This window comes from Perognathus longimembris, chromosome 19, assembly GCF_023159225.1.
Source record: "Perognathus longimembris pacificus isolate PPM17 chromosome 19, ASM2315922v1, whole genome shotgun sequence".
Classification (NCBI taxonomy): domain Eukaryota; kingdom Metazoa; phylum Chordata; class Mammalia; order Rodentia; family Heteromyidae; genus Perognathus; species Perognathus longimembris.
In genome coordinates this window covers 23,451,633-23,476,047 of record NC_063179.1, presented here as the reverse complement: position 1 = coordinate 23,476,047, position 24,415 = coordinate 23,451,633, and the positions used below count along the sequence as shown (strand labels likewise).

At 39.3% G+C, this 24,415-nt stretch overlaps 1 long non-coding RNA gene across 1 annotated transcript; it reads right to left on the bottom strand.

Annotated features, from left to right (window-relative positions):
- Nucleotides 1-2,207: 2,207 nt before the first annotated feature.
- LOC125367538 lies at nucleotides 2,208-24,161 on the bottom strand. The gene is made up of 3 exons (XR_007214105.1): nucleotides 24,151-24,161; nucleotides 23,737-23,744; nucleotides 2,208-2,433 (listed from the first exon to the last, which is right to left on the bottom strand). It is a non-coding gene; the product is annotated as an uncharacterized LOC125367538 (long non-coding RNA).
- Between the last annotated feature and the right edge of the window lie 254 nt (nucleotides 24,162-24,415).

The window sequence follows — 24,415 nt, the reverse complement described above, 5'->3', positions numbered from 1 at the left end:
TGTGTGACTTAAAGGCTTGGTCTTTCAGGAGTCATATGTGTGATAATAAGCTTGGCCTCTAGAAGTAGAATCTACCTCCACAGCTTCATAGGCTTATTTTGGATCAATAAGTGATTATAGAACTTAGAAATCGGCAGATTTAAAAGTTAACTTCTTATTGGATATTTTTTAAATGATGCTTTACAAGTTTATAAGTGTTTACCTTTTGATACTTGTCTTTTTAATCCTTAGATTTATTCTTTAGAATTTCACCACCAAGAGAAACATCATGTTTTGTTGTTGGTTTTTCTCCCTCCTAATATTTATATTACCTACTGACTCCCTAACTATAAAAAGAGGCTAGGGGCTGGGAATATGACCGAGTGGTAGAGTGCTTGCCTTGTATGCATGAAGCCCTGGGTTCAATTCCTCAGCACCACATATATAGAAAGAGCTGGCAGTGGCACTGTGGCTCAAGGAGTAGAGTACTAACTAGCCTTGAGCAAAAAGAAGCCAAAGACAGTGCTTAGGCCTGAGTCCAAGCCCCAAGGCTGGCAAACAAACAAAAGAGGCCAAAACTCATCACAGTTTGCCACATATTCACTTTACCTGAAGGGACCTTAGGAGTCCTTGCAATTTGAAGTAGCAAATATGTGGCATTTATGCCAAATGTGTGGCTTCCTTTCTTAAGGCAGACATTGATAATTAGTATGATGTTCTTTCATGCTGAACTTCAGATTCTTTTCCATGAAAATGACCCAAGCAACCATTACTATAATATTCATTGGAGTTAGCATTTCAGGTGAAGCCTGTTTGTTGTCTTTCTTAGTTCAAGGCCTAAGTTTTTTTCAGGCCTGCCTGCCTTGCCTCTTTTTTTTTTTTTTTTTTTTTTTTTTTTTTGGCCAGTCCTGGGGCTTGGACTCAGGGCCTGAGCACTGTCCCTGGCTTCTTTTTGCTCAAGGCTAGCACTCTGCCACTTGAGCCACAGCGCCACTTCTGGCCATTTTCCGTTATGTGGTGCTGGAGAATTGAACCCAGGGCCTCATGTATACGAGGCAAGCACTCTTGCCGCTAGGCCATATTCCCCAGCCCCCCTGCCTTGCCTCTTAATCATACTACAATCTTTGCAGTCCTCAGATTCAGTTTAACAAACATCTTCAGGGAAGAATCCTGGGCAAACTGAGGGTCTTTTACTCCTTTACCACTTTTATTTATTTTATTTTCCCATAATTCTTTTAATATTCCATTTATTTCAGTCTCCACTTCTTAGGGAGGGGGCAAGGTATAGTAACATGCATTATTTTCTTTAGTACTTGTACAAAGAGGTTACAAGTTCATAAATCAGATTATGAGTACAGTGCTTCTTGATCAACCTCATCCCTCCATTATTCTCCCCATTTCCCCTCTCTTATCCCTAAAGTAACATGAATTGTTTTTGGTTGTTTTTTTTTTTTTTGGCCAGTCCCGGGCCTTGGACTCATGGCCTGAGCACTGTCCCTGGCTTCTTCCCGCTCAAGGCTAGCACTCTGCCACTTGAGCCACAGCGCCGCTTCTGGCCGTTTTCTGTATATGTGGTGCTGGGGAATCGAACCTAGGGCCTCGTGTATCCGAGGCAGGCACTCTTGCCACTAGGCTATATCCCCAGCCCTGTTTTTGGTTTTTAGTTTATGACATCAAGTATCGCAGCTTAAGGACAGGGAGCAAATTTGTGCTTCTTCAAAGACATATAAACATCAAAGATGTGTTCTTTCTATGCCTACAGCTTTTAATAAAGTAGGCTTTATAAATGAAGTGAGACTTGAAACTTGGTAGGAAAACTTTTTTATTTGGGGGAAGAATGGAACTTTTTTAGATAAGAATTACATTCTCAGTACTGAAAACAATGTGAAACTCCCCTCTGTAGATAAAAATGACCCCAGGGTTGGAGGTATGGCTCAAGTGGTAGAGTGCTGGCCAGCGAGCAAAGCTGTCAGAAACTGAGTTCAAGTCCCAAGTCTTATACAACCTCCAGGTTGTATGTTTGAATGACTATGACATAATAAAACACAGTGGACTGTTCCTTCCAAGGCATAATTTGTATATTAGTTTTGTTAAATGAATATGTTGAATAGGAGCTCTGTTTCTAAGGAAACCTCAGCTACAGCTGCAATGACTATGTAGCTTTATTCAGGGTAGGTTAGAACCAGGGCCTCATACCTGTAATTGTCATAACTCAGGAGGCAGAGAACTAGAAGATCAGGTTTTAAAGCCAGCCAGAGCAGAGAAGTCTGAGAGACTCCATCTCCAATTAACTAACAGAATATCAGATTGGTAGTAGCTCAGATAGTACAGCACTGTCCATACCAAGAAAGCTGAGCCAGAGTGCAAGGCTCTGAGTTCAATTCCCAGTACCAAAAATAAACTAATTAAAAAATGAACTAATTAAAAATAAATTTTTTAAAGGTTACCTGACTGCTACCCTTTATCACAACTACCTGTGACAATAGTCAGGAGAAAATAATCAGGGGGTAATGATCAAAGTTGCAGGATCTAGATAGGTGATTTTTGTTTGAGTTCTCAATACTAGAAACTCACTAGAATAAGCATTAAAAACAAAAGGAAGATTATAGGTCACAACTCTACATTTAGTACAGGTAACAACTGCTTGAAGATCAAGATACTAGAGTTTGTAGTAGAATGTAATATAGTAGTTGATACAGGATATACTGTAATTTTTTTTAATTTTTTCTTGTTGTGATACTAGGGTTTGGCACAGGTGCTCTACCATTTGAATCTAGACCTTTATACTTTGTTATTTTCAAATAGATTCTTGCATTTATGCTCAGGCTAATCCAGACAGCAATCCTCCTATTTATATTTCCTGCCTAACTGGGATGACAGTTGGGTACCACCATACTCAGCTTTTGGTTGAGATGGCCTCACAAGATTTTTTTTAGGATGCTTGTCTGGAATTGTGATCCTGTCCACTGCCTCCTGAGTAGCTAGATTTATGGGCATGAGCCACTGTCTTCAGACTTTGTTTATTCATTTTTTTAAAAGAAAAGCTCTTACTGTATTGCCCAGGCTAGAGCCCCAAACTCTTAAGATTGGGCTCCAATGACTCTTGTCTCAGCCTTCTGGGTCGGTGAGAGTACAGGCACACACGACCATGCTCAGCTCTGCAATACAAATTGAAGTCAGATTTTTAAGTAAAACTGAACAAATTTAAAATAATTTGGGGCAACTTTTTAAATAGACAATTTAAACTCTGAATTCTAACATCTCTTTTTTTTTTCTCAGGGACAGTTTGTTATTTGCTACTTTTTCTCTTTGTATGGGCTATCTTTTATACGAGGCAAGCACTCTACCACTAGGCCATATTCCCATCCCAAACTTGGTTGTTTGTTTGTTTGTTTGTTTGGCTACTATTTCTTTTTGCTAGTCCTGGGGCTTGAACTCAGGGCCTGAGCACTCTCCTTGACTTCTTTTTGCTCAAGGCTAGCACTCTACCACTTGAGCCACAACACCACTTCCAGCTTTTTCTACATATGTGGTGCTAAGGAATCTAACCCAGGGCTGCACGTATACTAGGTGAGCACTTTACCCCAGGCCACATTCCCAGCCCTGTTGTTGTTGGATTTTTTTTTATCTAGCCCAGTCACATTGTCCTAGAAAGAAAAAAGACTTCTGAAAGTAAAATTAGGAAAATGTAATGAAAATGAAGGGAGATGGTGAGATTACATTAAACACACCCCATTAATAGACGTAACTTTGAACCAAACTGATCCTATTAGAAATTGCAATCTTAGTTTTCGTGCATAAGGTTTGAAGCAGAGACAGTAACTCTTGAAGGTTTAATAGTAACTTTTTCATGTAAATGATTAGTTCATTATTAATAGCTCTAGAGGAATCCAAAAATAGCTGGGCTAAGGATGTACCTCAGCAGTAGAGTGTTTGTCTGGTAAAGAAATCTAACACTGAAGTTTTAGATGAAACACATAAAAATACTAATTTAAAGTGTGTTTCTTTTTTGAATTGTTATGCCTAGATTTCTGGTCCCCAAAGACCACCAAGGAGCCAATACCAATGCAAACGCACGAGAGTCTTTATTGCAAGCTTGAGCCTGGACTCCCAACTGTCACCGACGCAGTGGATCTGGATTGAGTCCCGACCCTCAGATAGGCAGGGTTTTTATTGTGATTACAACAGGGGCAGGGTATTTCCAACTTGGCAGATACTTGATTGGATGGCATTTAGCAAGCAAGTCTTGTCCTATTTCTATTGGCTATCTACCCTTTCAGTTATCTATTTTGGCTTTGATATCAGGAACTGGCCTCAATAGCAGGAATTGACAATAGGTGGTCATGTAGCACTGATGCAGGGGGTTAGTACAGGGGGTAGAGCAAGTCACAAATGAGTTAAGCAAGCCATTTACAGAAGCAGAATATTGCAGTCAGGCTGACCTAGTACCAACTTTATCTGAATAATTGCGACCATGTTTTCCCATTACCACCAAGCAAGCTTGAGCAGGCTAAAACAATCCAGTACTCAGTCATAAGTAAACCAACCTGACAGTTACCATGGCATTTCTACCACTATTATGGTTATTTATATAGTCTATGATTATGATCATTTTTTACTGTTCGTTACCATGGTTGCTACCTAGGTACAGAGGGGAACAAGTGCTCCCTATATTTTTAAATGTCAAACTACAAGAAACTAGTCTCATGGGTGGGGGTGCAGCCCTCTAGCATGGAGTCATCACCAGGGTTTAGAAGCTGTTACAATTTTAACACTAAAACTTATATTTAGTTACTCCAGTTACTCAGGTCAGCCCTAACAGAATGTAATTTTTTTGCCAGTTCTGAGGCTTGAACTCAGGGGCTGGGCACTGTCCTTGAGCTTCTTTCACTCAAGGCTAGCACTCTACCACTTGAGCCACAGTGCCACTTCTGGCTTTTTCTGTTTCTGTGGTACTGAGGAATCAATCCAGGGCTTCCTGCATGCAAGGCAAGTAACTCTACTGCTAAGCCACATTCTCGGCCCTAAATTTTTTTTGTCATTGTTGTTATAAAAGTGATAAACAGAGGGTTACAGTTACATAAGTCAAGTAGTGAATACAGTTTTAGTGTGCATTTCTAAAACCAGCATTAATTATTAAAAAGTAATATATGTTTTCAGTTTTTCGAATTTAAGGCTTTATTGGTTGTGGATGGAGTGAGGAAAATTAAGAGATTAAGACAAGGACACTTTCCTTCTAATAAGAGTTATGGTTATCTGATTTTATTTATTTTCCTCAGTTCTGAGTCTTTGAACTCTGGGTGTGGGCGCTGTCCCTGAGCTCTTCAGATTGAGGCTAGTGCTCTACCACTTGAGTCACAGCACCACTTCTGGTTTTCTGGTGGTTAATTGGAGATAAGAGTTTCACAGACATTCCTTCCTGGGCTGGCTTTGAGCCACAATCCTCAGATCTCAGCCTCCTGAGTAGCTAGGATTACAGGTGTGAGCCACCAGCACCCCACCACATTTTAAAATAATGCCAACAGTAATTTAAAAGCAGGGTAACAGTGGCTTGAGCTGTAATCTTGCTATTCAGGAGACAAAAATCTACAGGAATGGCCAGCCGTCAAGATCCAGGTCACTTTCCTTTCCTGGCAGCATTTTTCTTCCCTCTTTTTTTATTTTTTAGATTACTTATTTATTTTCTAAATGATATAGAGAGGGGTTACAGTTAAATGTTAAGCTACCGGTACATTTCTTGTACTGTTTGTTACCTCCTCCTTCATCCCCCTTCCCCCTCCCCGCTTTCCCTCTCCCCACCATGAGTTGTTCAGTTGGTTTACACCAAATGGTTTTGCAAGTATTGCTTTTGGAGTCCTTTGTCTTTTTATCTTTTGTCTCTCGATTTTGATATTCCCTTGCACTTCCCTAGTTCTAATACCAATATATTTCTAGTGCCATCAGCTGCTTGCAAACACGTTTTCTTCCTTCTGTCCCACAGCCAGGACTTCAGAATGCAAAATCCTGCAATTGGATCATCCGTGGGAGGTCACATGGAATACTGAATGGGATTATCTTAAGTGCATAAGATATGTACTTATAGGCTGTTTCTACTCTCAGCTGGCAGCCTAATGAAAATATTTGTGCTTTACAAAGAGCTTGGCAAAATATTTGCATGTTGAAATGAAGAGGTGAAAACATTCCATATGGGTTAAACTTATCTGGAGTAGTAGGTAAATATATTCAAAGTGAAATAAAAATGATTTGGAACACATGTGACCAAAGCCAATGAGTGTATTCAAAGCACCTTTGAAGGGCATCTAATCCTAACAACGTTCATATGTATGAATGTCCTCTAGATCCTTTGTTATCTTCTGTTAATAAATTATTCTTATAAACCCCTCCCCCAAAAATCTATAGGCTTTGGGTTCAATGGTAGCTACCAGCCTGGCATTCTCAGATTTCAGCCTTCCTAGTAGCTAGGATAAAAGACATGAGCCACCAGCACCTGGCTAGGGGTATTATTTTTAATGTTCTTTATTCCAAATATTTGATTTGTACTAATCTAGAATTTTTTAGAAACTAAAGTTGTTTCAGACTTAAGTCGTTCATCATGTTGATGTATCTTATTTTAATATCTGATCTCATTTTCATTGATAGGCAAAAAGGTAGCTCATGAGCACACTTTGCAGATTTAGCAGTGTAATATTTTCTTCTGAATGTAATTGAGGATGAAAATGATTTTTCTTATATTAAACTTGATTAGAAACTCAAAATGCTAATAACTCATATCTTGAGATTAGACATGAAAAGGTATCATAGAAGCCTTCCTTCATTTAAACAAGCAATTAGTATACAACTGTAATTAAACTTGGATTTTTATATCTAACTTCCCTTTTTTTATAGTCTAGTGAGATGCTCAAATTAACTAAACAATTAGCTGGACCACTTTGTCAAAGGCAGGTAAGATAGTACAGTACAAAATAAATGTTTTGACAGTCTAATTATAGTACAGTTTAATTATCATCCTATAGAGAAAACTACAAGTGATGTGAGTCATGTCATTTAATGTTACTTTAATTTTTAAAAGTTTGTATTGATATTGACATTGAACTTGAAACTGTATTTCCTGAAGCAAGTGCTCTACCATGGTACCCTTACCTTCAGCCTTTCATTTAATGCTGTTTTATCACTATTTCCTTTGATCTTCATTTTAGTAATTAAAACTTCTTCATTATTGCAATGACTTGTGTGGAGTCCGTTGAGTGTCGCGTTAAAACCAAATAATATCGATAGACTACCTGACAATTTATTACTTGTATCATTTTCTTTAGTATTTAGAAATGGCATCCTGAGGCTGGGGATATGGCCTAGTGGCAAGAGTGCTTGCCTTGTATACATGAGGCCCTGGGTTCGATTCCCCAGCACCACATATACAGAAAATGGCCAGAAGTGGCGCTGTGGCTCAAGTGGCAGAGTGAGCAAAAAGAAGCCAGGGACAGTGCTCAGGCCCCGAGTTCAAGGCCTAGGACTGGCCAAAAAAAAAAAATTAGAAATGGCATCCTATAGACTAGATTTAGTTTAACTTTCTTGTACATTTTTACATTCTAGTTTGCAGCGGTTTTTCTCTTCTGATTTTAGTTAATGTATATTAATCCAAAGTGAGTTTTACTATGTTCTCATAAATGCGTATACTGTACTTTGGTCATATTCATCTATATATCCTCCATTCTAGTCTCTCTTGTTCCTCCAAGTGATCCACCTCTTCCCATTATTATGTTTTTGTTATTCTAGATTTTGTGTATGAAAGAAAACATGCAATATTTGTCTGATTTATTTTGTTTAACATGATGACATCCAGTTTCATGATAATATTCCATTTTGTATATGTGCCACATGTTTTTAATCCATTTTATCCTATTGGATAAGGATGTTGTACATGTTTTCCTTTGGGAATTGTCTGTTCATTTGCCCTATATTTTATTCTTCAATTATTTGAGCTCTTTATATATTCTAGATATTAATCTCCCACCCCACAAGTAGCTTGCAAAGAAAGATTTCTCCCATTCTGCAGGCTGTCTCTTCATTTTGTTAGTTGTTTCCTTTGCTGTGCAAAAATTTTATTTTTAATTTAATGTAGTGCCATTTGTCAGGTCGTAATATTTTTCTGAGCTATCAATTCTAGTCAGTGAGAAATTGCCTGTACCTTACCGAGAAATGGTTTACCTGTTTTCCTCTAGTAGCTTCAAAGTGCAAGGTCATTAAGGTGTTTGATCCACTTTGAATTGATTTTGCACAGGGTGAGAGATAGGAGTCTAGTTTCAGTCTTCTGCATATGAACATAGTTTTCTCATTGGTTGACTAGGCTGTCTTAAACGGTATGTTTTTTGCCCCTGTGTGAATAATCCAATGACTGGGAGTGTGGGCATATTTCGGCTTTGTTCCCCTGGCCCATGTGTCTACTTTTGTGTCAGTAACAGGCTTTTTCTTTTACTGTAGTTCTGCATTACGAAGTCGGAGACGAGATGCCTTGCTCAGGGTTGCCTTGCCTGTTCGTTGGTCTTTTGAACTATCATGTGAATATTAGGATTTTTTTCTTCTTCGTGAATTCTTGAGTGCAATTTTGATGGCGTTTGTTTGCAATAAAGTTTTAAAAATCAGTTTTATTAGATCGTATGTAAATCCTAACAGAAATAAAATTCCTGTCTTTCCTGTGAATGAACTGATTTTGGTCTGCCTTTTTCAGCAGTAAACAAGAAAATGGAAAGATGGGCTAAGTAAGGCCTTACACCAGAGGAAGAAAAATGAATCAGTGTTAACGGTTCATATCCCTTTAGTATTACTAAAATTTGAGAAAAGTAAATATTCATTTATTTTCATGAATTAGTGAAGAAATATTTTACTGTAGGATTTTTTCTCTATGTTTTATTCTTTGTTATTTTTAGTGAGAGAGCTGAAGATAAGTTAAATGCTATTCTTGAATACTTTTAATGAAGATTTCTATTTTTTTAAGTAGATATAACCTAAATTCATGCTTTTATTTTTCTCAGCCAATATGACTTTCAAAAACTTAGTTTAATATTTAACAGTGCAAGCACTGTGCTGCCTACTTAGAAAAGAATATCCAAATGACACCATAATATCTAAGATGAAACAGGGACTTTGTAGAAAACTAGCTTTGGAAACCTACAAAATAAAAGCTACATGGGCATTCATAAGTAAGGAATTTTAACTATGTCTTTTGTCTTTTAAATGAATGTGCTAAAAGAATTGCAAAAGTTTCAGCTGAAGCCAAATTGGAAATTGATGAGGAAAGTTATGTAAAGTCATTTGAACCTCACTTGATGGATGTGGTATATACCTGGGCAACCAGAACTACATTTGCTCATATCTGCAAAATGACAGGTGTCTTTGAAGGTATGGTTAAATTTTTCATTCATATATTTTTCCAGATATAAGAAATGCACTTAGGGCTAGGATTATTCCTCATTGGTAGAGTGCTTGTTGCCTACCATATATAGAGTCTTAGAATCTCTCCCTTTTACCATCCACACAAAAAAGAAGGAAAAGAGAAATATACTAAAGATCAAAGTAATAACTTAGCCCAGCCAATCTCTGGGCTAGCACTCTACTACTTGAGCCACAGCTCCACTTCCTGCTTTTTGTGGTTCATTGGAGGTAAAAGAGTTTCATGGACTTTCCTGACGGCTGGTATCAAATCGCGATCCTCAAATCTCAGCTTCCTGAGTAACTAGAATTACAGATGTGAGCCACCCGTGCCTGGCTTCTTTGTATTATTAAAAAAGCATAGTCTGTATGCTTTAAGTTCTAAAATACAGTTCTAGCATCCAAAAACAGAAGTAACAAGTAGAGCCAGCACTTATTGAGCTTCAGTTGTTTTGTTGACACTCATTAAACACTTTACATACATTCTCATTTCATAATAATCCCTTCTAGATTATATAATTAACATTATACATGTTAATTAACATTAGTTAACATTATATTATGTCATCATATATTAACATAATTAACATGTGTCAATTAACATTAGCGGGGTGTGTGTGTGTCTGTGTGTGTCTGTGTGTGTCTGTGTGTGTCTGTGTCTGTCTGTGTCTGTGTCTATCTGTGTGTGTTGTCTAGGGACTGAGGAAGATTAGGAGTTCAAGTCCCACCTTGTAAAAGTCTAGGATTGTTCCAAGAACTCTTAGGCCAAGATTGAATGGGAAGCCTTTGCTATATGTTGCTAATTATAGATATTCCACCTTTTCAGATGGGGGAGGAGTGGGGGAAAAGAATATCTTAATCTCTAATCATACATCTAAAATTACTAACCTGCACCTAAAAGGTACAAAGTACCTCTTGTGTTTCCTATCTATACCAAGGTTGAGGGTGGCTAAGCGACAGTCATATCTGGAAAGTGTTGGCTGTGAAATCAATCAGTGTTTAAAGGTAATTAAAAGAGACAGCAAACCTCTTCTATTTTCATCTGTTGTGCTGATTTTCCAAATCTTGAAATAATTTAAAGGTCAGAATGAGTTCCCTGAGTAGCAGCGTGAGTTGATGGCTATCACATAAGCACTTCACTGTTTCACGCCTGCTGTGGATAGGACACAGTCACTGTGCTTGGAGAAAATCCTCTGAGCCTCTCAGTAGATCCTCTGCAGTAGCCTCAAGAGTTAAGAGTAGGAAGTAATGGGGATCCCTCTGTCTTCTACCTTAGGTATCACCAACCCAGATCAATCTTTGACTAGAGAAAAAATTGAGTTGTATGGTCCTCAAAACCTTCCCCCATGCAGAATTCTCTCTGGGCCTCCTCTTCTGCTTTCCTTAATGGCAATTCCAGATCTTCCCTGCTCACAAGCATTTTTCCCACTTCAGCTCTGCTTTTTGGCTGCTCCCTCTCCCGAAGAAAGTTAACACCAGTAAGCATGTCTTCTTACCCAGAAATTCATCCATATATATCTTCAACCCTGGAGAAAAGACTTATGCTCCCTGTTGCTCTGAATCCCAGGGTCTTCCTCTTCCTCATTCTTGTTGATTCATATCATTTTTGCTATGTGCAACATATAGTGTTTAAGAGCTATATTCCTACCTGCTTGATAGATGAAAGATCCCGGGCAAGTTTTGCTTGACTGTACCTGCTACTAGTGCTGGTGTGCCACACTTTGCACTTTGTATTTAATAAACATTAACTGCTGATGCCCACTTGGGCATGGGAGTTATTTCCCTCATCCCCACTCTCATCCCTTTTACAGCTAGGCTCTTGAAAAAGAGTAGTCAGTACCCACTCCCCATTTCAGTCTGCTTGAACCACACCTCCACTTCTTTTTGCTGCATCTCTCAGACTTGTCTTCCCAGGCTGGCTCTAAATAGCTATTCTCAGATCTCAGCCTCCTGAATAGCTAGTTATAGGTGTAAGCCACCAGGACTGGCTTTATAATATTTAATTTTAGGGCTGGGAATATGGCCTAGTGGTAAAGTGCTCGTCTTGTATAAATGAAGCCCTGGGTTCGATTCCTCAGCACCACATATATAGAAAAAGCCAGAAGTGGCGCTGTGGCTCAAGTCTCCGAGTGCTAGCCTTGAGCAAAAAGAAGCCAGGGACAGTGCTCAGGCCCTGAGTTCAAGCCCCAGGACTGGCAAAAAAAAAAAAGACTAAAGTAAGTGGACTGTAATGCATTAATACCTTAAAGTTAATACCTTTAAACATAAAATAATATATATTATTGCAATTGTAATTTGTGATCCGAATAATTTACTAGATATCTGGCATTTCTACCCTTCAAATTATAAAGCCAGTGGTTGCTTTATGACTTTTAAGACAGGATTTCAATCCAGCTTCTCCCTTTTGCTGTTTGGGTTGTCAAATACAATGTTGTAATTAGTTCCTACTTTTGAGATAAATTGTTAGCATTCCCAGCACAGATTGCTCAGCTCATCAGGGACTGTTTTCTTAACTTACCAGTTTACTTGAAAGCTCTGCGAGCCTCAAACTATTTAAAGGAGCCACTGAGACTAAACACATTATTGGTGTAAATAAATAAACTAAAATTTGGCCCAAATAAGTAACACACATTGTAGCGTCCTTTTTTAGGTACTATCAGACCTGAAAATTTACCCTTTCTGATACCTGCCTTTTGATGTTGGATGTATTAGTATCTCAAGATTCTGTTGTTTTTGTGGAATTGAAGTCTAAACTTGGGGCCTCATGCTTGCTATGCAGGCACTGTACCCCTTGAGTTAATCTACTAGCCCATTATCTAAAAATTTTGATGCAAAGGAATTCTTGAGTGAAACTACTCACTTTTTTAAGCCTAATTTCTATCTACAAAGGATAACTTTCTACTAGTTCTTTTTTTTTTTTTTTTTTTTTTTTTGCCAGTCCTGGGCCTTGGACTCAGGGCCTGAGCGCTGTCCCTGGCTTCTTTTTGCTCAAGGCTAGCATTCTGCCACTTGAGCCACAGCGCCACTTTTGGCCATTTTCTATATATGTGGTGCTTGGGAACCCAGAGCTTCATGTATAGGAGACAAGCACTCTTGCCACTAGGCCATATTCCCAGCCCTCTACTAGTTCTAAGAATATAAAATTGCAGTATTATTATAGATAGAAATTAAGTTTATTTGGGTATGGTGGTATGCAACTGCAATTCCAGGACTCTATAGAGTCTGAGGCAGAGGATTACAAGTAAGACAGATAAATCTACATAGTAAGATCTATCAGTAAAAGAAGAGTATGATATTAGCATTCATGTAAAAGTTCTGTGCAAAAATTTACAATTCAGACAAATTAAGTGTAGTCTTCAGAAAACACTTTATAAGGCTCTGCCCATTAACATTGTCTATTTAAAATAGATGTGCAAATCCATTCCCAGTTGGGCATTGCTGTGGGTATTCTGGTCTCAGCAGCTGGCAAAGACCCAGAGGTTGTCTAATTTTATCAAGTACACAGCATAAACATCTAAAAGAGCATACCAGCTGTTTAACTGAATGTGACTCATTTTCTAGAATAAGTGCTACTGGAATTCTGTGGATTCCCCAACCCCAACCCTTGTTTTATGTTTGTTATTCAAATTATGACAATAGTAGCAAAAAAGAGACTTGTCTCAAGATTTGCTTGTTATTTCTGTCTTAATTGGAAACTATTAAGAAGAAAAGACTATAGCTCAAACCAAGCTTTGGATATTGCTGTCAGAAAGTTCAGCAATTACCAACAGGTTACTCAGACTATAAAAATATAAACCTGGAATTACAGGCTTCTGAATAGAGGTATCTTAAAGCCTACCACTTAAGGAAACTAGTGTCCATCTCTCCTTAGGAGGAAGAAAGAAAAAAGACTCTCAAATGGGACTTAATTAAGCTGCTTCCATTTTGTACCTCCACCCTAAGGGAAATTCACGACTCTTTCCTCGTGTAGGTCCGAAAATTCCCTTAGCAGTATTTTCCTTCCAAAGAGTCCTGACTTCAATTATAGGTATCAATTTTTTTTTGTTAATTGTAATTAAGTATTATTTTCCTCAAATTTCTTCTCTAACATCCTGAGGAAGGGAATTTATTCACTCTGGATTGGTAGTCAAAAGGTGCAGCACTTTCAGAGAAACCTTTGCCCTTGTAAGTAGCTGGTTTTCTCCATATACATCTGCCTATGTACATGCTTCTCCCATCAGTGAAACTCATTATAGATGCAGAAATCCTTTTAACTTGAAGGACTTCAGGGATCTGCTTTGTTCTGCATCTAACCTATGTTGTAAACTCTGGTTCCTCTGGGTGCCAATGGTCATGTTTGAGAAAACTTGCTAATTGGAGTATTTTGTATCTGTGTGTACAGTGTTTTCTTGGGGCAAGGGTACTCAGAGTTTTCCCTGTGAAAGGCATTTCTTAGAGATTTATTCTTCCCCATGAAGACTTCTCTATTTCAGTTGACCTCAAGAAAGTAAACACCACCAATTTCTTAGACTTCGATTCATGCCTAGAATTTCACTGTGACTTTTGTCCCAGGCTATTAATCGTGTGTGAGTAGGGTCAGAAAAGCACAACATGACTTCATGGTTCAGAAAAGCACAGCATGGGCTTCTTTCTCCCTCCATGCTTCTTTCAGCATAGCGCTGGGACTGCCTGGGAGTGAAAGCCTAGAGGAGCACTGCTTTGAATGATGGCGTCCCCGGAACCTCTGAACATTGAAGATGTAACTGTGAACTTCACCCCCAAAGAGTGGGACCTGATGAACGCAGCACAGAGGAAGCTGTGGAAAGATGTGATGTCAGAGGTTTCCTGCCTGCTGGAGTCCATCGGCATTTCCATTCCACACGGCAAAGATGGCCGTCTTTACATACAACAAGTCAGCAGTAAGATCCACGTGACCCCGTCAGTGAAATCTCTTTATCTGCAAGACTCACTTGACAGGAATGACTCGACAGAAACAAAGAGTCACAGCTCTTCATTGACACAGTTTGCTAAAGGATGCAGAAGACATCTCCTCTGTTAGCCTACACGGGGCGAGAACCACCATGGAAATTCACATACTCCTGAGCACCTGGAACACAAAGAAATTGATCAACTAAATGGCAATGGCATTATGAAGAATTCCTTAGACATTAGACAATGCAGTAAGTCTCTCAAGGAAAACAGACAGTGTAACTGTGGTCTATGTTCTAAAGTCTTTGTTGAGAGCAATAAATGCTGTAAACACAATGTAACTCACATTGGCGGGAAATCACATGGTTGTAGTTTTTGTAGGACAGCCTTTGTTCCTTCAAAGTCCAGTTACCATACGACTGCACACGGTGGAGTCAATGCGTGTGAGGATAGTGACCTGGGGCATGTACTGGGTCAACCCAGTGAGCTCAGTTGTCAGGATGGAGGAGACACTAGACAGGAAGTTAAGTACAGCCACCTGTGTACTACCCCCTCCATTCAGCCAAGTCACTTCCGGCAGCAGGGGGACATGCCCACTGGAGGAGGGGCAGATGAAGGTCCCCTCTCTGTGTGAGAAGTGGTCACTCAGCCATCTCAACCTGGAAATCAGGAAGGAGCACATGCCAGAGAGAAAGCACAGGTGTGTCCTCCCAGTGGGGAAGCCTCCCAAAGACCAAGTGACCTTAAGACACATAACAGAACCCACACTGAAGAGAAAGGGCATGAATGTCACACCTGTGGGAAAGCTTTCAAATGGCCAAGTCACCTTAAGGTACATAGCACAGTGCACACTGGAGAGAAAACCTATGAATGTCGCACATGTGGGAAAGCCTTTACTCTGCAATCTTCTCGTGCCACACATGAGAGAATACACACTGGAGAGAAGCCCTATGAGTGTCACTTCTGTGGGAAAGCCTTCACTCAGCTATCTAACCGTGCCACACATGAGAGAATACACACTGGAGAGAAACCCTATGAATGCCACACCTGTGGGAAAACCTTCACTGTGCAATCTTCTCTTGCTGCACATGAGAGAATACACACTGGAGAGAAGCCCTATGAGTGTCGCTCCTATGGGAAAGCCTTCGCTGCGTCATCTCACCGTGCCACACATGAGAGATTACACACAGGAGAGAAATTCTATGAATGTCACATCTGTGGGAAAGCCTTCATGAAGTCTGTCATCTCACCGTGCCAGACATGAGAGAATACACACTAGAGAGAAGGCCAGTTAGTGTCAGTTCTGTGAGAAAGTTTTCGGTTTGGGCTCCAGCCTTTTTCACCTAAGAAATTACACATTGTGTGTCATCAGTGAGTGAAATCATTCTGTATCTCATTTAAACTTTGCCAGGATGAGAAATGAGAGCAACCACACAAATGCAACCTGTGTGTGAAGGTTTTGGTACACCCTGTAACCTTAGAAAGTAAGAGCAATCCTCCTGGAGGGAGAAGTCAAGAGTCTCATCTGTGTGAGAAAGTCTTCAGTCAATCAACTCATCTACGGACGATAACAACAGAGGATGTATACTAGACAGAAACCACCGACAGAAACCATCTTTGTGAGAGGCTTTAGGCCTGACTATCCGCGGGTAAGAAAGACTATGAACATTGCAGCTCCTGGAAAGCCTTCAGTCATCATGGAGGGTTGGCTCCCTCAAAGAACAAACAGAGGAGAGAAACTGTGAGTGTCGCCCGAGTGAAAGCTGTGAACTGATCTACTCCTCTTATACAGAATCAAATGATGCACACTGATGAGAATCCACAAGAACATTTTTCAAGTGAGAAATCCTTCTGTCTATAGTCAGCCCTTCAAAGTCATGTGGGAATACAAAACGGAAAGAATATAGCTGTGTGGGGTGTTATATCCTACTTTGATGTTATGCACATAGAAACTATGACTATGACTCAACCTTTAGTGTAAATGTAAATATGATGAACTAGAACCAGAAAAGCCACCTAGAGACCCAAACTCAGTTTGGCTAGTCAGTCCCTATGCACAAACACATTTTAAGATGTATGTGTGTAATCTGCTTGGATTCTAGGGAATGTAGGAGTCTGTAGTTACAATGTTAGTTTCAAATACCCTAAGGGCCTTAGCAGGAAGGAAACTCCTAATCCATCCTTAATGGAGAAATCTTTCCATCTATGATGTTTTTGTATTTGTGTTTTGTTTCTTTGTTGGTCTTCAAGCTTGAACTTGGTGTGAGGGCTGACAACTATTCTTTAGCTCTTTTTTCTCTAGGCTAGCACCCTACCACTTTGAGCCACAGCCCCAATTCGGCTTTCTAGGTTAACTGGAGAAGTTACCTGGTCCGGCTGGCTTTCCATTTTGATCCTTAGATAATCAGCCTCCTGAGTTGCTAGGATTACAGGCATGAGCCACCAGCAATGGGATATAATGTATTTGTAAGTAATAGGAGAGCAGGTCATTTGACATACCTCATTTGTTTTTAATTTTGTGAACAAATATTCATCTAAGCATCAGGTATGGCATGCAAAAATCCCTCTAGTGACAAGTTCTAAAAACTCTAAGTATTCCATCTAAATGAATGATGAACTTTTATAATTGATGGCTTTTGTATCTAACCGCCAAGTTTGTGGTATATGTAATGTTCCATATTGTATATGTTTAGTGTCGCGAGTGATGAAAATCTCTGAGTGAATAACCATGTATTTTTCAACAGTAAGATTCACTGAGGAAGCTTAATCTTAAAAAGAAAGTGGAGTCATTTCTGCTTTATTGGATGTCAAAGTATCTTTAAACAATATATAGATATGTATGAGTATATATGTACAGTAGTGAGATTGCATAAAATTAATAAGGAATCATCACATGTAGATTTGAATGACATGCAATCCAAACTAATGGTCCACCAGACAGAACCTAATTTGTAGATAGAATTAGGAATACAGATATCAAATAATTGAGAGACTAGTTTGAGAATATCTGACATTTATTTTGTTCTATTTTTTTATCATGAATTTTAAACCAGAGCATTGGATCTGAACTCCTTGATAGGTGGGAAGATATTCAGCCCATAATTTGGGCCATCCCTTCCTTCAATATTCTTTCTACTGAGATAATTTCCAACTTCTTCACGTTAGCAGAAATCCCCAAATGTGCTGAGAAACACAGCACAGGGTTTTCTCTCCTTCCCAAGTGTCTAGGACTGCCATGACTATGTCAAAAGTGAGTGCCTGGGGCTGGGGATATAGCCTAGTGGCAAGAGTGCCTGCCTCGGATACACGAGGCCCTAGGTTCGATTCCCCAGCACCACATATACAGAAAATGGCCAGAAGCGGCGCTGTGGCTCAAGTGGCAGAGTGCTAGCCTTGAGCGGGAAGAAGCCAGGGACAGTGCTCAGGCCCTGAGTCCAAGGCCCAGGACTGGCCAAAAAAAAAAAAGTGAGTGCCTGGGTATGCAGTCTAAGGCATTTGGGGCTCCTCGGTCCTCCTCAGTACATGGGTGTTACCGTTTCTATTGGTCAGGCCCTCAGAATACTCCTGATGTTTGTCCTTAAACATCTCCTTTGTGCAGAGTAATGGTGGGAGCTCCTCTAAGTCAAATAATCATGATAGCCCTATATTCAGGTTACAGATGAACAAGTAACAGAAGGTGCTTAGAAAGTATATTAAATAGCATTACAGTTTGCTGTAAGATGCATGTATATTTTTAAAATTAGAAATAAATGACAAAATGTCAAGATACTGAGCATTTTTTTAATTTATTTTCAGGATGGGGGTGGAGGACAACTGTCACAATATTATGGAGTGTACAGAGGTCTAATGGCAGATGCCCACACAGGATCACTGATGTCTATACAGCAGTATCACTCTATTGAAACTTTCAAAATGGGTGACGAGTCATGAGTAAACTTGAGAAGCATTTCTTTTGATGTCAGAGGAGTAATACTTGACAAGCCATAACTGATATAAGTGGCCTTGACTTTATTACATAAAAACTCATAAGCCCATATTTAAGGTTTATTTTTCACATATAGCATATGCTCCCAAATCACGTAATAACTACTCAGTTACTTCATTTTTTTCATCCATATGTTTATGTGTTCCATGAGCATGTATCTTGTCTTTCCAAAGAGATGAAGTGTTTTTGTTTGATACTGCCCTTTAAATTGTGCACGGACGATGCTGAACCAGATGAATATTTCATTATTATAGTCTACAAACCTCTAAGCATCACCTTTACACCTAAAAATGACAGTGATTACATAACTTAATTTTATAGCACCACTAAAAAGAAAAACTAAAGCTAACACTGCAGATATAAGTTCTGCTTACACAGAATTAGCCACTGCTATGAGAAGCTGTGCATGTTAGTGGAGGGTGTGGAAAGCACCCAAGAAAAGCACTGGAATGTATCTTCTATTTTCTCCACATAAGAATATGAATACATATACTGTACTTACTATACTCTCTCTTACTCAAAAGGAATATACAGTAGATGTTGAATTCAGATAAGAGAAAAGGTTCATATCAAAAAGTATGTAAGTGGCACATAGTGGGTGGAAAAGTAAAGATTACTTAAATACATGTTGATGGCAGCTCTAGAAAAAAATTTAAACTAAGAATTTTGTCTTTTTGGAAGTCAGATATATTCTTCTAGTTTCCTGTGTCATCCAGAAATTATATAATTAAATATGATTATTTTGACTGTTATATGTTTTAAAGGAAAAAATCACTTTTTAGCCTGGCTACAGAGAATTGATCAAAACAAATCTCTATTTTAAATCAGATAATTACAGCAGAGTTCTGTGTATTTTATGGTTAATTTCAATAAACTATGCTGATGAACTGAAAGAACCAATTTCAGAGATTTTCAAACGTCATTGAGCCAACATAACCATGATCACAGAAATATTTTCGAAGTCAAGCCATTTAGTTTAATTCCTTCACCTTAAAATACAAAATCATAAACTCTAAACTAGTTTGTAACAGCTTTCAATCTAGTATAATTTAATCAAGTACAAACAAAATCAATTCTTTATTCTGAATACATAAACACATTTTATTCAATATAGAACTAGCCACCATAAGTCTTCATCCACAGTAACTTATCAAACAGATTGGGCAATATGGATTTTTACTTCTATTAAAAAGGAAATAGCCAGGCAGTGATGGTTCACACCTGTAATCCTAGTGATGGTTCAAAGCCAGCTGCGGCAGGAAAGTCCGTGAGACTCATCTCCAATTTAACTCCCAGAAAACCAGGAGTGGCACTGTGGCTCAAGTGCTAGAACACTAGCCTTGTGCTGAGGAGCTCAGGAATAGCGGGTCCAGAGTTCAAGCCCCACAACCAAAAAAAAAAAAAAAGGTTCTTCAAAACAATACTGCTGCATTAATTCTGGGGAATGGTCTGTTAAACAATAAGCAACTTTAAATAATGAAGTACATTAGCCTTAACTACATTACTGTGGATTTCTATTAAAATGGCAAACTGAATTAGCCAGGTGCCAGTGGCTCACACATATAATCCTAGCTACTCAAGAGGCTGAGATTTAAAGATTGCAATTCAAAGCCAGCCTGGGCAAGGAAAGTCCATGAGACTCATCTCCAATAAAATATTCAGAAAAAAATTAGAAGTGTCACTGTAGTTCAAATGGTAGAACACTAGCCTTCAGCACAAAGAGGCTCAGGGGTAGCTCTCAGGCCCTGAGTTCAAGGCCCAGGACCAGCATTTGTCGCATAGGATACCCTTTCTCCTAGGAAGGTGATTAAACTCAGCCTGAACCCCAGTATCACAGTCCTCAGAGAATCCATAAGCATTCACCCACTCCAAATCGTATTCCTTCTCTTCCTCCTCTTCAACATCTAATCCATGTTCAACCTACCTTATAAATTACAAAGACAACCGAGTCCACCAGTAATCAACTGATATAAAGCATTTCTTAGCATTTGAGGGCTTATAGGAAGATTATATTACAAGGAACCAGGCTGATCATCAATTTCCACAACCAAACTTTCTTTTACCCAGGCCTCTCCATTCTTAAAAGTTAAGGGGAAAAAAAAAATCACAAAACAGCTGTTGCCATTGGTTCAAGACTATAATCCTAGTTTCTCAGAAAGCTGAGATCTGAGAGATCACAGTATAAAGCCAACCCTGGCAGAAAAGTACAAGAGGGGCTTGGAATATGGCCTAGTGGCAAGAGTGCTGGAAAGAGTGCTTGCCTCCTATACATGAAGCCCTAGGTTCAATTCCCCATATATACAAAATGGCCAGAAGTGGCGGTGTGGCTCAAGTGGCAGAATGCTAGCCTTGAGCAAAAAGAAGCCAGGGATGGTGCTCAGGCCCTGAGTCCAAGGCCCAGGACTGGAAAGAAAGAAAAGTACAAGAGACTCCATCTTCAAATTAAGCAGAAAAAAGCCAGACTGGAGGTGTGGTTTAAAGTGGTAAAACACCAGCCAAGCAGGCTAAAGGTAAATTCAAAAACTAAGATGGAAGAGATGGCTTTCAAATAGTGTGTTTATGTAACCTGCAACTAGTCTGCCAACGTTTAACCTTCCTGCAGACCAGGAAATCATTAATTTCTAGTCACCAGAACCAAGAGAGAAAGGAAAGTATCTTTAGATACAAGTTAAAGCTGATAACAACAGTAACAAGATAAGAGGACAAAACCCAAACAGCTGTCAAATTACTAGAGTTCATTAGGAAGCTTACAAGAGAGGTCACTCTTGTCCCTTTCAGATATACCAGGTGACATCACTACAGCTCACAAAACCATGGGGACTAGCACCGTTCCTCAATATCTCCCTTAAGAGCACTCTACTCAGCGGACAAAAGCAGAGAAGCATCCCAATTCTTCTTGCTGTTAAAATAATTCCCATCATGCAATCTTTAAGGTTGCCATTCTTGTACATTTAGACTATAATTATGGAAAGGACAGCTAAATATGCTTGGCAAATATAAAAACAAAATGGGATCCTTTTGCTTGTGCGTCACGCCCTTCATTAGAACAAACTGCTGAGCACAGAGTAACAGACCTCTCTAAGCCCCGCCAACTTCTGCAGAGCCATCATCTGCTAAGAAATTAATTAGTTCCTGACATGCTCATGCTGTACTTGTTCATCATCTCTCCTAGACTAAGCTTCCCACATTCTTTCCATAAATAATATTCAAGAGTCAATTCAGCCACTGATTCCTCCATGAAATCTTTCCGTAAAAAAACAGACTATAGAGCCAGGTGCCAGGGGCTCATGCCTATAATCCTAGCTACTCAGGAGGCTGAGATCTGAAGATCATAGTTCAAAGCCAGCCTGGGCAGGAAAGTCAGTGAGACTCTTATCTCCAATTAACCACCAAAAAGCTGGAAGTAGAGCTGTGGTTCAAGTGACCAAATGCTAGCCTTCCACACAAAGCTCAGGGGTAGTGCCTCAAGGAATCCCTGCCCCCCCCCAACACACACACACACACACACACACACACACACACACACACACACACACACAGAAGTTATTCCAAGGGGAAAAGCCCTTACATTCAAATTTATCAACTATAGACCAAGTTCCTTAGGTTAAAATCATTTCCTACTGAATCTGCTCTTTCCATTATATCAAAAGTTGGAGCAAGAGGAACAAGACTTTTTAAAAGCCTTGGGTGTACTTTGTTAGTTACATCGTTTTTAAAATAAAAATCAATATACAGAGAAACAAAAGGAAAATCATTGGTAAATTCCTTAAATGAGATCACATCTAATACCCTAACACTTTTCCCAGTCATCACACATTCAGTAGGTGCTCAGCACATTTTTATTTGATTTTTACCCCTCAATCCCTGAAGCATTTTCTCCACATAGCTGTTAGAAATTTGGACTTTATCTTCAAAGCCCAGGAACAGAAACATTAGGAGGTATAATCAACATCCTGTCATGATCACCCTTCTCTCAGAAATCCCAGGCTAAAATAAAGAGAACTTAGTGCACTGTCTCAACACATCTGGGAAGGCAAACATTTTCAATAATGTGTACAAAATGCCCCCAAATCCTTTATACCTTGTACTTAAGGGCAGCCAGATTGGTTGAGCAAATAATGTCCATAATGACATTATTATGTTTCGTTGTAAATTTTTTCAAGTCTAAGTTATAAAAGCATTTCCAAAGTAAATAATTTATACAACAATGACAAGGAGAAATGGTTTAAGTGTCACCTGAATCCACTGCCTGTATGAAGATCTTCAATTTTTAAAGAAGCATTTTATCCCTCAAAAAACCAAATCTTTTTTTTTTTTTTTTTTTTTTTTTGGCCAGTCCTGGGCCTTGGACTCAGGGCCTGAGCACTATCCCTGGCTTCTTCCCGCTCAAGGCTAGCACTCTGCCACTTGAGCCACAGCGCCGCTTCTGGCCGTTTTCTGTATATGTGGTGCTGGGGAATCGAACCTAGGGCCTCGTGTATCCAAGGCAGGCACTCTTGCCACTAGGCTATATCCCCAGCCCGTAAAAAAAAAAAACCAAATCTTATTCATTAGTTTCCAAAACGTTACTTCAGATGCAAAGCGCTACCATTGCAATAGATTACATACCAAATTAATGGTTAATATAACACAAACAAAAAAGAAGCTAACGTTTCCTATAATCTTGCTTTCCAGTGTATATAAGTTTATTATATATAAGAACAGTAATCTTATTAAAATTTACTTTTTTCCAAACCTCAGCCTCCAAAAAAAGTAACATCAAAAATTCCATGAAAGTTTTGCTATTTGCCTGCTCAATAGAGAACATCATAGAAACTCAAATCAATATTCAGGCACTAGGGTTCAGGAAGCTTCTATTAAACTTCAGTTGGTCCAGGCAAGGCTGGTGGCATGTTGGTATGAGAAATTTCTGTACTCTTTAAAGCAGTAGAGTTACTGATTTCCTTACCTGCACTCTGCTCTTCGACAACAGCAGAATCTTACTCTCTAAAAGCAAGTTGCTGAGTTCTGTACCCCCTCAGCTATTCATTATCTCACACCTGGATTAGCACTATATTCTCCCAACTAGTCTTTTACACTTCAGTATCTACAGCATGAGCTCATGCTCCTTAGAATACTACTCCAAACTCCCAAATCTGAATACTCTAAACATCCAGCCTTTGATCATGTGGCTCCATGAACCACCTGATATTATTTCATTCCAATTCTACACACTTAAGTCTTTTTTTGTGTATATGCTGTTACTGAGACTCAGGGACTTGACACTGTTCCTTAACTATGTTCCTGGGGGAGGCAGGGTTGTTTCTTGTCAGTAGTGGGGCTTGAACTCTGGGCCTGGGTACTGTCCCTGAGCTATTCAACTCAAGGCTAGTGGTCTACCACGTGAACCACAGTACCACTTCTGGTTTTCTGGTGGCAATTGGAGATAAGAGTCTCACAAACTTTGCTGCTCAGGCTGGCTTTGAACCATAATCCTCAGATCTCAGTCTCCAGAGTAGCTAGAATTACAGACATGAGCCACTGGCACCTGGCTCCTTAACATTTTTACTCAAGGATATGCCTCTAACATTTCAGCCAGCTCCATTTCTGGCTTTTGGTGGTTAACTGGAGTTACTGCCCAGACTAGCTTTGAAACACAATGCTCCGCTGTCAGCTTCCTGAGTAGGTAGGATTAAAGTCTATAGTTGAAATCTTACTTATCCTTGAACTATCCAATTACTCATTCTTTGATTTCATGTGGAAATTTATCTTAAATCACTATCCATCAGCCACTTCATCCCTAAACATATCCATCTTCATCATAAGCACCATAAGAACAGCACAGATGTCTTGGCAGCTCCGACAGTGATCACATCATAAGAACTGTAACACAAGCCTAGCAGAGAAATTGAGAAGAGTCATTAATCTGTGTGTATGTGTATGTGTGTGTGTTTTTATGACCTTTAGTTGTACAAAGGAGGTGCTAGGTAACAAAACAGTTTACTAATACATCTTGATTAGTGTCACCCTTTTCAAAAAAGAAATTCTTACATGGGAGAGAGGGAAAGTGGGAGGGGGGAGGGGGGAAAGACAGAAGACGTAACAAACAGTACAAGAAATCTATCCAATGCCTAATGT